At 43.9% G+C, this 9386-nt stretch overlaps 1 long non-coding RNA gene across 2 annotated transcripts; it reads left to right on the top strand.

The window, feature by feature from the left end:
- The first annotated feature begins 5861 nt into the window (after nt 1-5861).
- LOC112142665 lies at nt 5862-8797 on the top strand. 2 transcript variants are annotated; one of them, XR_004949114.1, is made up of 4 exons: nt 5862-6380; nt 6465-6998; nt 8042-8135; nt 8306-8797. It is a non-coding gene; the product is annotated as an uncharacterized LOC112142665 (long non-coding RNA). The 2 variants fall into 2 exon arrangements; XR_002918627.2 differs by lacking the exon at nt 8306-8797 and having other exon boundaries at nt 5863-6380; nt 8042-8290.
- The last annotated feature ends 589 nt before the right edge of the window (nt 8798-9386 follow it).

A 9386-nucleotide genomic window follows, 5' to 3' on the forward strand; every position in this document is an offset into this window, starting at 1 on the left:
CGCTCCTGCACCACTCGTGCAGCCGCTCCTGCAGCCGCTCCTGCAGACGCTCCTGCAGACGCTCCTGCAGACGCTCCTGCAGACGCTCCTGCACCACTCGTGCAGCTGCTCCTGCAGCCGCCATGCAGCCGCCGTGCAGCCGCTCCTGCAGACGCTCCTGCAGACGCTCCTGCACCACTCGTGCAGCCGCTCCTGCAGCCGCTCCTGCAGACGCTCCTGCAGACGCTCCTGCAGACGCTCCTGCACCACTCGTGCAGCTGCTCCTGCAGCCGCTCCTACAGACGCTCGTGCAGACGCTCGTGCAGACGCTCCTGCAGACGCTCCTGCAGACGCTCCTGCAGACGCTCCTGCAGACACTTGCACTGTTTGCTGACACAAAGTTGGGTGGTCCTCCTCTGCAGACGTCTGGCCACCATTTCCCAGAATTCTCAGAATGTGATCAGACTGCAGACCTGATGAAGGTGTTTGTTGTTGCTGAGTGGGCGTCGCCAGGCGGATTGGGTTCAGTGATGAATGGATATAAAACATGCTTCTGTATTGTTGGAGCTTCAGCAGCTGCTGCTCATGCCGTCAGTGTTTTTCTTTGTCCTATTATTGCAGTTAAAGATGTCTTTTTATGGCACCAGAATGACCTCCAGAGGGCCACTGGTGTGAATGTCTCTACCCAAACAACCAGGAACAGACTTCATGAAGGTGGCCTGAGGGCCCCACGTCCTGTAGTGGGCCCTGTGCTCACTGCCCAGCACCGTGGAGCTCCACTGGCATTTGCTCAAGAACACCAGAATTGACAAGTCCACCACTGGCGCCCTGTATTTTCACAGACGAGAGCAGGTTCACCCTGAGCACCTGTGATAGACGTGAAAGAGTCTGGAGAAGACGAGGAGAACGGAGAGTGAAGGACTTCTGCTCCGAGAGGCGTGATTAATTTGTGTTAATGAATTTAACCTGTTCAGAATATTTTGAGCGTTTACGTGCACGGCCCTAATAAATAAACATCGATATGACCCAAGCTAGCATGCTACTAGCTAGCATCCACTTTAGCTTCACTTCCTGCTTCCCCGCCTGATCTCTCCACTGAAGTTAGATTTCTAACCTGTGATGATTCCTTTCAATCAGATCATTTTGTTGCTGCACTTTTTGCAGTTGATTGTAATCATTGCGTCTCCTTTGTGATTCTTTGCTGACTTTTGTCACGAGGTGGAGGTCCAGCGGTCCGGACCAATCGCAGTCTTACCTGTCGTCAAGCCCCCGTACCGATCCGGCAGGCAGAACACATGGAACCTTCAGCGCTGTAGCATGGTTCCCTTTGTTTTGTCCAGAACCGAGCAATCACAGAGACAGCCAAAGGTCAAAGGTCAAACATGGCTAACTCTCATGAGTTTACCACTGTATGCTTTTATTTTGAAATATAGATGGATCATAGAATTGATCCGGTTAATTTGAACTCATTTTCTTTTCTGGTACTTTAAAGTGAATATGGCCTCCTCCTGCTCCTCCTGCTCCTCCTGCTCCTCATCTGCTCCTCCTCCTGCTCCTCCTGATCCTCCTCCTGCTCCTCCACCTGCTCCTCGTCCTGCTCCTCCACCTGCTCCTCCTCCTGCTCCTCCTCCTGCTCCTCTGCTCCTTCCCCATCCTCTCCTCCTGTCTCCAGAGCTGGACCGGGATGGTAAACCCTGATCCCGGTGGAACAAAGGAAACCCAAAGTGGACAAAGTGAGGTTTGACCGAGAGCGACAGCAGCTGAAATTGAATTTCCGTCTCCAGGTGATGTAATCCGCCGTCCGTTTGCTCTCTGAGATGTTATTATCTTAATTTGGGGTTCATTAATCGCCGGCCGATGACAGGTTTCCACCTGGCCCCAGCTGCCCGGAGCTGCCAGCTGATTTAGGACGGCTCGGCCTCGGCATGTAAACCGTGTGCAGCAGGAATGCATAAGCAAGCCGTAAAAACAGGATTTGGTTTGAGGCCTACAAGACAGATCGCGCTGTAAAACGACGCAGCACATCTTCCCCGCCTCCCGGTGGGGGCTGTCGGGTTTTTGGGGGGGTTTGGTCAAGCTGGAGGTTTGAGGAGGGCTTGTTTAAAAATAAAAATGGATTACAATCCCCAGAAGTTGTAATCCTCATCACAAATAAACAGTTGATAATGTATGACCCCCACAAGACGGCTTCTTCGGGGGGGGCACCTTCACATGCAGACCTGTCACCTGCTCACCATGTTTATGGAAAGAAGAAGAAGATTCTCATCTCACAGCAGATCGTGATCCAGAGACGAAACGTCTGGAGAAGAAGTGACGTCAGCTGCATCCTTCAGAGGACCGGATCCATCCTCCATGACGCTCCAAAACCCAGAGACACCTGAACGCACCGCGGTTTGTCTGTCAGCAAATGTTTAAGGAACCGGGACTTTAGGCTAATCCTTTACCCAAACACGCCACAGCAAAGCGTGTCCTCGCTGTGCACGCGTGACGGGAGCACATCCTTCACCACACTTTAAACACACCGATGGGGAAGATGATCGCAGATGGAGAAGACCTGAAGACGAGCTGGTCGTCTCAGGTGGAGCCGCTGGAGCCAACCGCTTCACCACCAAACCGTGATGAGAAGCTCTCATCACTACCAGTAAATATTCAAAAACATCTTTGTGTTTTTGGACACAAAACAATTCATGATTAATCTAAAATCAAAAACAGAAGTTGGTAGTTGCAATGTTATCAAAATATTAATGAAATGTCACTTTTTCTGTTTTTTTGCAACAATTTAAATATTTTTCTATTCAAGTGTTTGTATGATTTTAGATGAATCCTTTTTGTTTAAAAAAGGAAATGTTTAGAAATTGAAATTTTAAGTTTTGAAACCTAAAAAACATAATATTTCAAGCTGAAAATAATTACGTTTCTTTTTTTTTTTGTTTTGGACATTTTAGTTGTTTTTTTTGGCCAAACACCAAAATTTATTATTGTTTCAAATAATATTGGCCATAATTTAGCTTCATAAAGAACTGCACAAAAAGTCACCAAACATTTGTTTTTAGATTTTCATTGTTTTATACCACCTTATACTAAAACACAATCGCGTTTTTCCTTCCAACAAAATAACCAAAATCCATTAATTAATGTGTGTTGAATTATTTTCATCAAAGTTTGCAATTTTTGAAAATAAAGGCCAAAATGAATTCTCTTTAAAAGTGTGTCAAACTTTTCAGGGATAAATGTAAAACAACAAATGTAGTTCACTTTCAGCTTATCCCTTCCGGGGTCTCCACAGCGTAACAGCACCCACTGTTTGGCATCAGTGATTTGGCAGAGTTTTTACGCCGGATGCCCTTCCTGACACAACCCTGTACTTGAGGGGCACAGGGACCCAGTTAGGCAGCAGCGTCAAGGGTCTAAGGACCCAATCTGGGTGGGGATCAGTGGACAACCCTGGAATCGAACCCAGGGCGTGTCAGCCCTTCATCTAGCCCACTGAGCCACCCAGCCGCTAAATGTAAAACAACAAATGATATTTCAAAATAAAAGACTTTTTCTGCCAGAAAGTGAAAGTTGTGGTGAAATAAAACCTGAAAAGCTCCAGAACTGGAAGAGCCGGCGGGTCAGGCTCCAGTTTAGATTAGAACGTGTGGAGATCATTTATCACCTCACCGGGTCGGTTCTGCTCCGGTCGGGATCAACTTTTACATTTAAATATTTACAGTCATGCAGGAACGCAGCCCCTCAGCATCAGTTTTTCAGAGTAAAGTGGTGGAGCGTCCGTCTGACTGATGTTTCTGAACCAGGTTCTGCCGCGGTTTCTCCCCCCTAAACAGAACCGTGTCCCCCCCTCCACCAGAGCCCGTCCGTCACCTCGCATGCGTGGAAGAAGGAAGCGTTTCCTCCGTCAGCCCGAGGAGGCCTGGAGAAATTCATGTCAAGGTTTGGTTAGAAACGTGCCGCCGACTGTAAAGTCGTGCTTCGGAGGACGGTTTGTGTGAGGAGAGTCTGGGCCCGACTTTTACAGGAGGTCTGAGGTCAAGTGTCTTTGTGTCAGAATTACTGTTAACTCCTCCGTTTTACTTCAGTCTCTGCGGCTCACGTTTACTGCATTAAATAAACTCTTTTGTGTTGATGTGTCTCCAAAAATCCTCTTTGGAAGAACTTCATCTTCCAGCGACCCAGTTTGGAGTTTCAGCTGAAACATCCCAGAGAGTCTTCCCAGGTCACTTCAAGTCCTGCAGCAGCTGATCAAACCCAAATCATCATGCTGCCACCCTCGTGCTTTACAGTAGAAAAGACCTTTGAATTGATTTTAACAAGTTTTTAACAGAAGAAGTTTCTCCACTGCAAACTGGTGAAGGAAAGTTCTGGATCCATCAGCTCGGTTCTGTGGTTCTGCTGACACCTTCTTAGTTCAGGTTAGTAAAGCTCATTTATAACAGCTGAAATAAATAAAACATGAAACAAGAACATGACATGTGTGTATTGTATGAATAATACAAATGTCTATAATTAGGAGTAATTATATTGTTGAGAAGATTCTTTACTTTTAATTTTTTTGAATCAATTTATAATTAAAATTTAAAACAGACGTGATTTATCTATGTATTTTTGTCTAAGTCAAGTTGAGAATGAAGACACTTTAAAAGTGCCGAAAAACTCACTTTCTGTTTTCATTTTATTATGTCAAATAAAAAATTGAAGATATCTTTTTAGTCTCTAGAGAAACTCTCTTAATTTGACATTTTTGGCTGGTTTGATCTCTGGTATTTCTATTTGTATGTTGTTTTTTTTCAACTATTGATTATAATTTAGATTAATAAAAAATAAAAATACTAAGGCCGGGAATCGATTAAAAAAATGAACTAATTAATCGCAAACCTGGAGGTTATAATCACGATTGATTTTTCTTTTAAGTTACAGTATTTGCAAACAACTTCTCTGCAAATAATCAAAATATAGAATCAAATCTGTACATTTAGAATGTTTATTTTAATTACTGCTGTCAATCTATTAAAAACAGGAAACGGATTAATCGCAAACAGGGAAAAAGATTATTGTGATTAATCGCGATCAATTTTTCTTTTTAGTTGTTGTATTTGCCAAACATTTATTATCCAAAAATAATCACAATATCAAATCACACAAAACATTTAGATTGCTTATTTTTAATCAATGCTGTCAATTGATTAAAATAATTAAAACTAATTAATTGCGAACCTGGGAAAATATAATCGCGATTAATCATGATAAATTTTTCGTTTTAGTTGCAACATTTGCTGACCACTTATTACCTAAAAATAATCACAATATCAAATCACACACAAAACTGGACATTTAAAACGTTTATTTTGAATTAATCCCGTCAGTCGATTAACAAAAATGATCCGATTAATGACACTTTTGTCTTTATGACAATATGCAGCTTTAGAACAGAAACAGGCCAGAGAGCAAAAGTTCATTTTTATCGTCTGAAATCTTTAAATGTATAAAGTTTTAACTCAGAAGAGCATTTTGTGTGTATAAAACTCATCAACCGTAAGATAATTCTAAAGACTTCTCTGTCTGCAGTTTTACTCCAAGAAAACAAAGATGGCGACAAACAGCTGCTTAAGAACCAAACCTTCAGAAGTTCTGCTCTCACGGCCCAAATGTTCTGGATCACGGCTCAGGCTGCTTTAGGACAAACTTCTTCATCTTCTGGACAAAAACAAGCATTAAGAGATGGACGTTCTCTGAACTGAAGCTTCATTTAACCGATCAGCTTCTATGTCTCTTTCCTTTGCCGCTGTAGTCGAGGCTCAGCGACGTGTAGTCGTGTTACCATGACAACACGCCGGCCCACGGATCAAAAAGGTCTAAATCTAAATAAAAAAAGTAACAAGATAAAAGCAGTAAAACTGACTGAATGTGTATTTGTTTTGTCAGTGACCATAAGTGAGACATTTGGAAATAAGATCTGTATTATGGAGGTGAGACTCGTGGTTTCCTGGTGGATCTGAGGTTCCTGAAGCTGCAGAGAAACGTCATGACGGTCTCACGTCTCCGTCCACGTCGTGGTTTCACATGCTGATGTGTCAGAGGCACCATGGCCGCTCCAGCAGAGCACTGAGGTCACTCACCGGGGCCTCAGACGCCACGCCGCTCCACGCCGTTCCTCGCCGCTCCTCGCCGCTCCTCGCCGCTCCTCGCCGCTCTAATGAGCTGCACCCTGCTTTCCCAGCAGCGCTCATAATTTAACCTCCGCTGTTTAGATTGAGCTTTAATTCGTCCAGCTCGGCGGCGGGCAGCAAAGTTGTTCTCATGCAAATGAGGTCAACGTGAACGCCAAATTACAGGTTGTCGGCCTTCATCAGGCAGACGAGCTGCAGAGTCCGGCGTGCAGACGAGGACGAGGAGCGAGCGCGGTGAGATCCTGCACACGGCAGACATGATTTCTTGCTCTCTGTGGCTGCCGTTTGATTGGATTACAGTACAGATGTGTTTTGCAGAGGATAAATCAAAGTTTTGTTATCGCCGCTGAAACCTGACGAGGATCTGGCGAGCTGGACTCACAGGACGACTCGGAGGAGGCCAGTAAACATTCTCAAGCCGTCCTTCACATTATCAGGCTGGATTCTGGCTGTTTGGTTGTGTACACGCAGCCTAATGCATGGCAGAGGTCACATGTTAGAAGCCCTGCCATAAAAAAGGCCCAAGGGGCAGAGGGGGGGAGGGGGGCGGAGAAGAAAGCCGGCACAGAGGGAGCGGGGGGGCTGGCGGCGGCAGAGGAGGCGTCTGTTTTTCCTCAGGAGCCGAGCTGCAGAGCAGAGTCGACATGGAAAAGCCGGAGAATGGGAAAGTGGTGCCGAGAGCGGCGGGATCGCGCCTCCAGCCCGGCTCCAGAAAGCCCGTCAGAGCCCGGCCGCTTGGTTCTGGAGCCGCTCAGACGGAGTGTCACTGATGGAGGATCGTCGCGACTCGAACCTCCATCTGCTCGAGTTGTTCTAATGAAGCCGATTCTGAAAGTCCTGATCTGACAGGAAGTGAGTCCAAAAGATGAACCGTCCACGTTTGGTTCTGTTTGGTTCCTCCAAGAACCCAGAAGACGAGTCCTTCCATGTGTCTGCTTACATGACTTTAATCATTCACTTCAATACAAAAAAACACAGAAGTACCAGAACATCAGGAAAATAAAAGAAATCTTTTGTAAAAACTCTTATTGTTTCGTTCCGCGTCACAAAGACGTCTAAGAAAAAAATCTAAATTCATATAAAAAACAAATTGCAATATTGTTTATAATTACGTGTAAATCCTAAATAATTGAATTAAAAACATCTAAAATATGACAAAAAAATTTTTTTTAACAGAAACAAACATCAGACAAGTCAAACGTCTGCTGCCTGTTTTTGTTTCTGAATTTAATAAAAATATTTCCAATGATCATAAAATAGGAAATCAGTTACAGGTGACTCTTTGCAAACAAATAAAGGCAACAAACTAATAAAAAAACCATAACGTCTGTAGGGAAACAGAGAAAATGGTCACAGCAGCAGGTAGACACGGCGGCGGGAGTGTGATGGTGTGGGACTGTTGCAGCTTTAAGAACAGGATGATTTGTTACAATTTTTTCTGAAATTCTGCACCGTCCCAAAAAGTTCTGAAGGAAAAGTTCTGCTTTGGTTCATGAGTTCAAAGGAAGTTCTGATGAAGAACGCGGATCAAACAGGAACTGAGATTTTGACGTATTTAATGTTTATGCTGTAAAATCCTCCGTTGGACTAAATTAAGACAAACAAGTGCAGATGTAGCTCCTAAATGTGACTCTTTTTCACGGTGTGATGATGTTTCACCTAAAAAAGAATAATTATTCCAATTCTGATTATTTTCTTGAGACATAAAAAGGGTTTTGATGCATTAAATAATCTAAGATTGACATTTCAATGAAAACGATGGTCTGTCTGTCTGAGGTCCTCTTCCTTGGACAGTGTCTGCTGTCTCGGGTCTTCCAGGACAAACCGGGCTGTGCTGGCACCAGCAGGGCTTAGCCCAGATTGACCCCGAGTCTCTCGTCTCTCTTTTCCCACAGGACGGCTGACCTGGACGGCCACAAAGCACTCTGGCTCAGATTTATGTCCCGCCACGACGTTCTCAGGTCATCTCTGTCCTCAGAGCAGTTTGAGGTAGACGTGAGTCTGCAGTCGGACGCAGTGACTGGAGCCACAAACACAGAAACTTTGTCTTGCATGAAAATGATGAGTGGATGAACATGTTCATGTGTTTAAAACAAACTGAGATTATCGATAAAAATGCCTGTTAGACTGAGAGAAATCACTCAGTTCTCCCCTTTAAGGTCCTGCGTCTCCTGCTGCGTCTCCTGCTGCGTCTCCTGCATGCTTACATTATCAGTCTGCATGTTTGCAAAGTCTTCTTCATTTGTGCTCCACTGTGAGTCAAACTGCAGTTCTTCATGTTCTCAGCTGTGATAAAACATCCCCAGCATCTACCTGGCTGCATTCCTCTGTTTACCACCTGGAGTTCTTTTTGCAGCAGAAATGATGCATTTCAAGGTTACACTGAAGCTCCTGAGAAAGTTGAAGCAGCTGAAGTCTGCAGAGCAGATATTTTAACTGTCAGTCACACGACTTTCATCTGGTTCATAAATTTGGACTCAATTATTAAAAAATGAATGAAAAAGACTCAGAATGAGATCTAGTTGGTTGTCAGTCACTACAAACCACAAAAACCGGATTATGATGGAAATGTTGTCGTCCATGTCGGAGGTTCTGTCGTCCTCTGATGGTCCGACCTCTGTCACCTAAAGGTCACTAAAGTCTCACTTTACAACATAAAACAGAAACATTTGACAGAATTTACTGAAAGGAAATTCTAAAATCCCATTTTTTCTGTTTTCATATCCTAAATAAATTCCAGCTCTTACATGACTGAAGACTGGAGACATATTTTGGCTTCACTTTCACCTCCATTCGTACCTGATGAGAATCCATCACACTCTTTAAAATCAATACAAATCTGATTCTCAAACTGATTTATGTTTCAGTTTTTGATTTCAAAATGAAAAAGTTTTCCTGATCCATCGTGAAGGACTTCCTCAGACCAAAGCTGGATCCAGATTGAGGATAACTTGGAGCATTCACACTGGTTCCAGATCTGGTTTCAAATGAGCAGCTGTTGGAATTGTAGGAATTTTTCAGAAGAGAAAACTCCACAAACTCGTCTGAGAGAAACTCTTCTCACATCAACCAGAAACTGTGAAGTTTTAAGACGATTCTGTTGATGGTTTGATCCACTGATCTCCCTCAGATCTCCATGGTTTATCAAAGAGATCAGAAATGATCTATTTGTTCAATTAACACTTGGAATGACTTTTATTCTTAAAAAAAAGAGATGCAATAAACTCCAGGAGAGAACTG

This window comes from Oryzias melastigma, linkage group LG14 (genome assembly GCF_002922805.2).
Source record: "Oryzias melastigma strain HK-1 linkage group LG14, ASM292280v2, whole genome shotgun sequence".
Taxonomy (NCBI): Eukaryota; Metazoa; Chordata; class Actinopteri; order Beloniformes; family Adrianichthyidae; genus Oryzias; species Oryzias melastigma.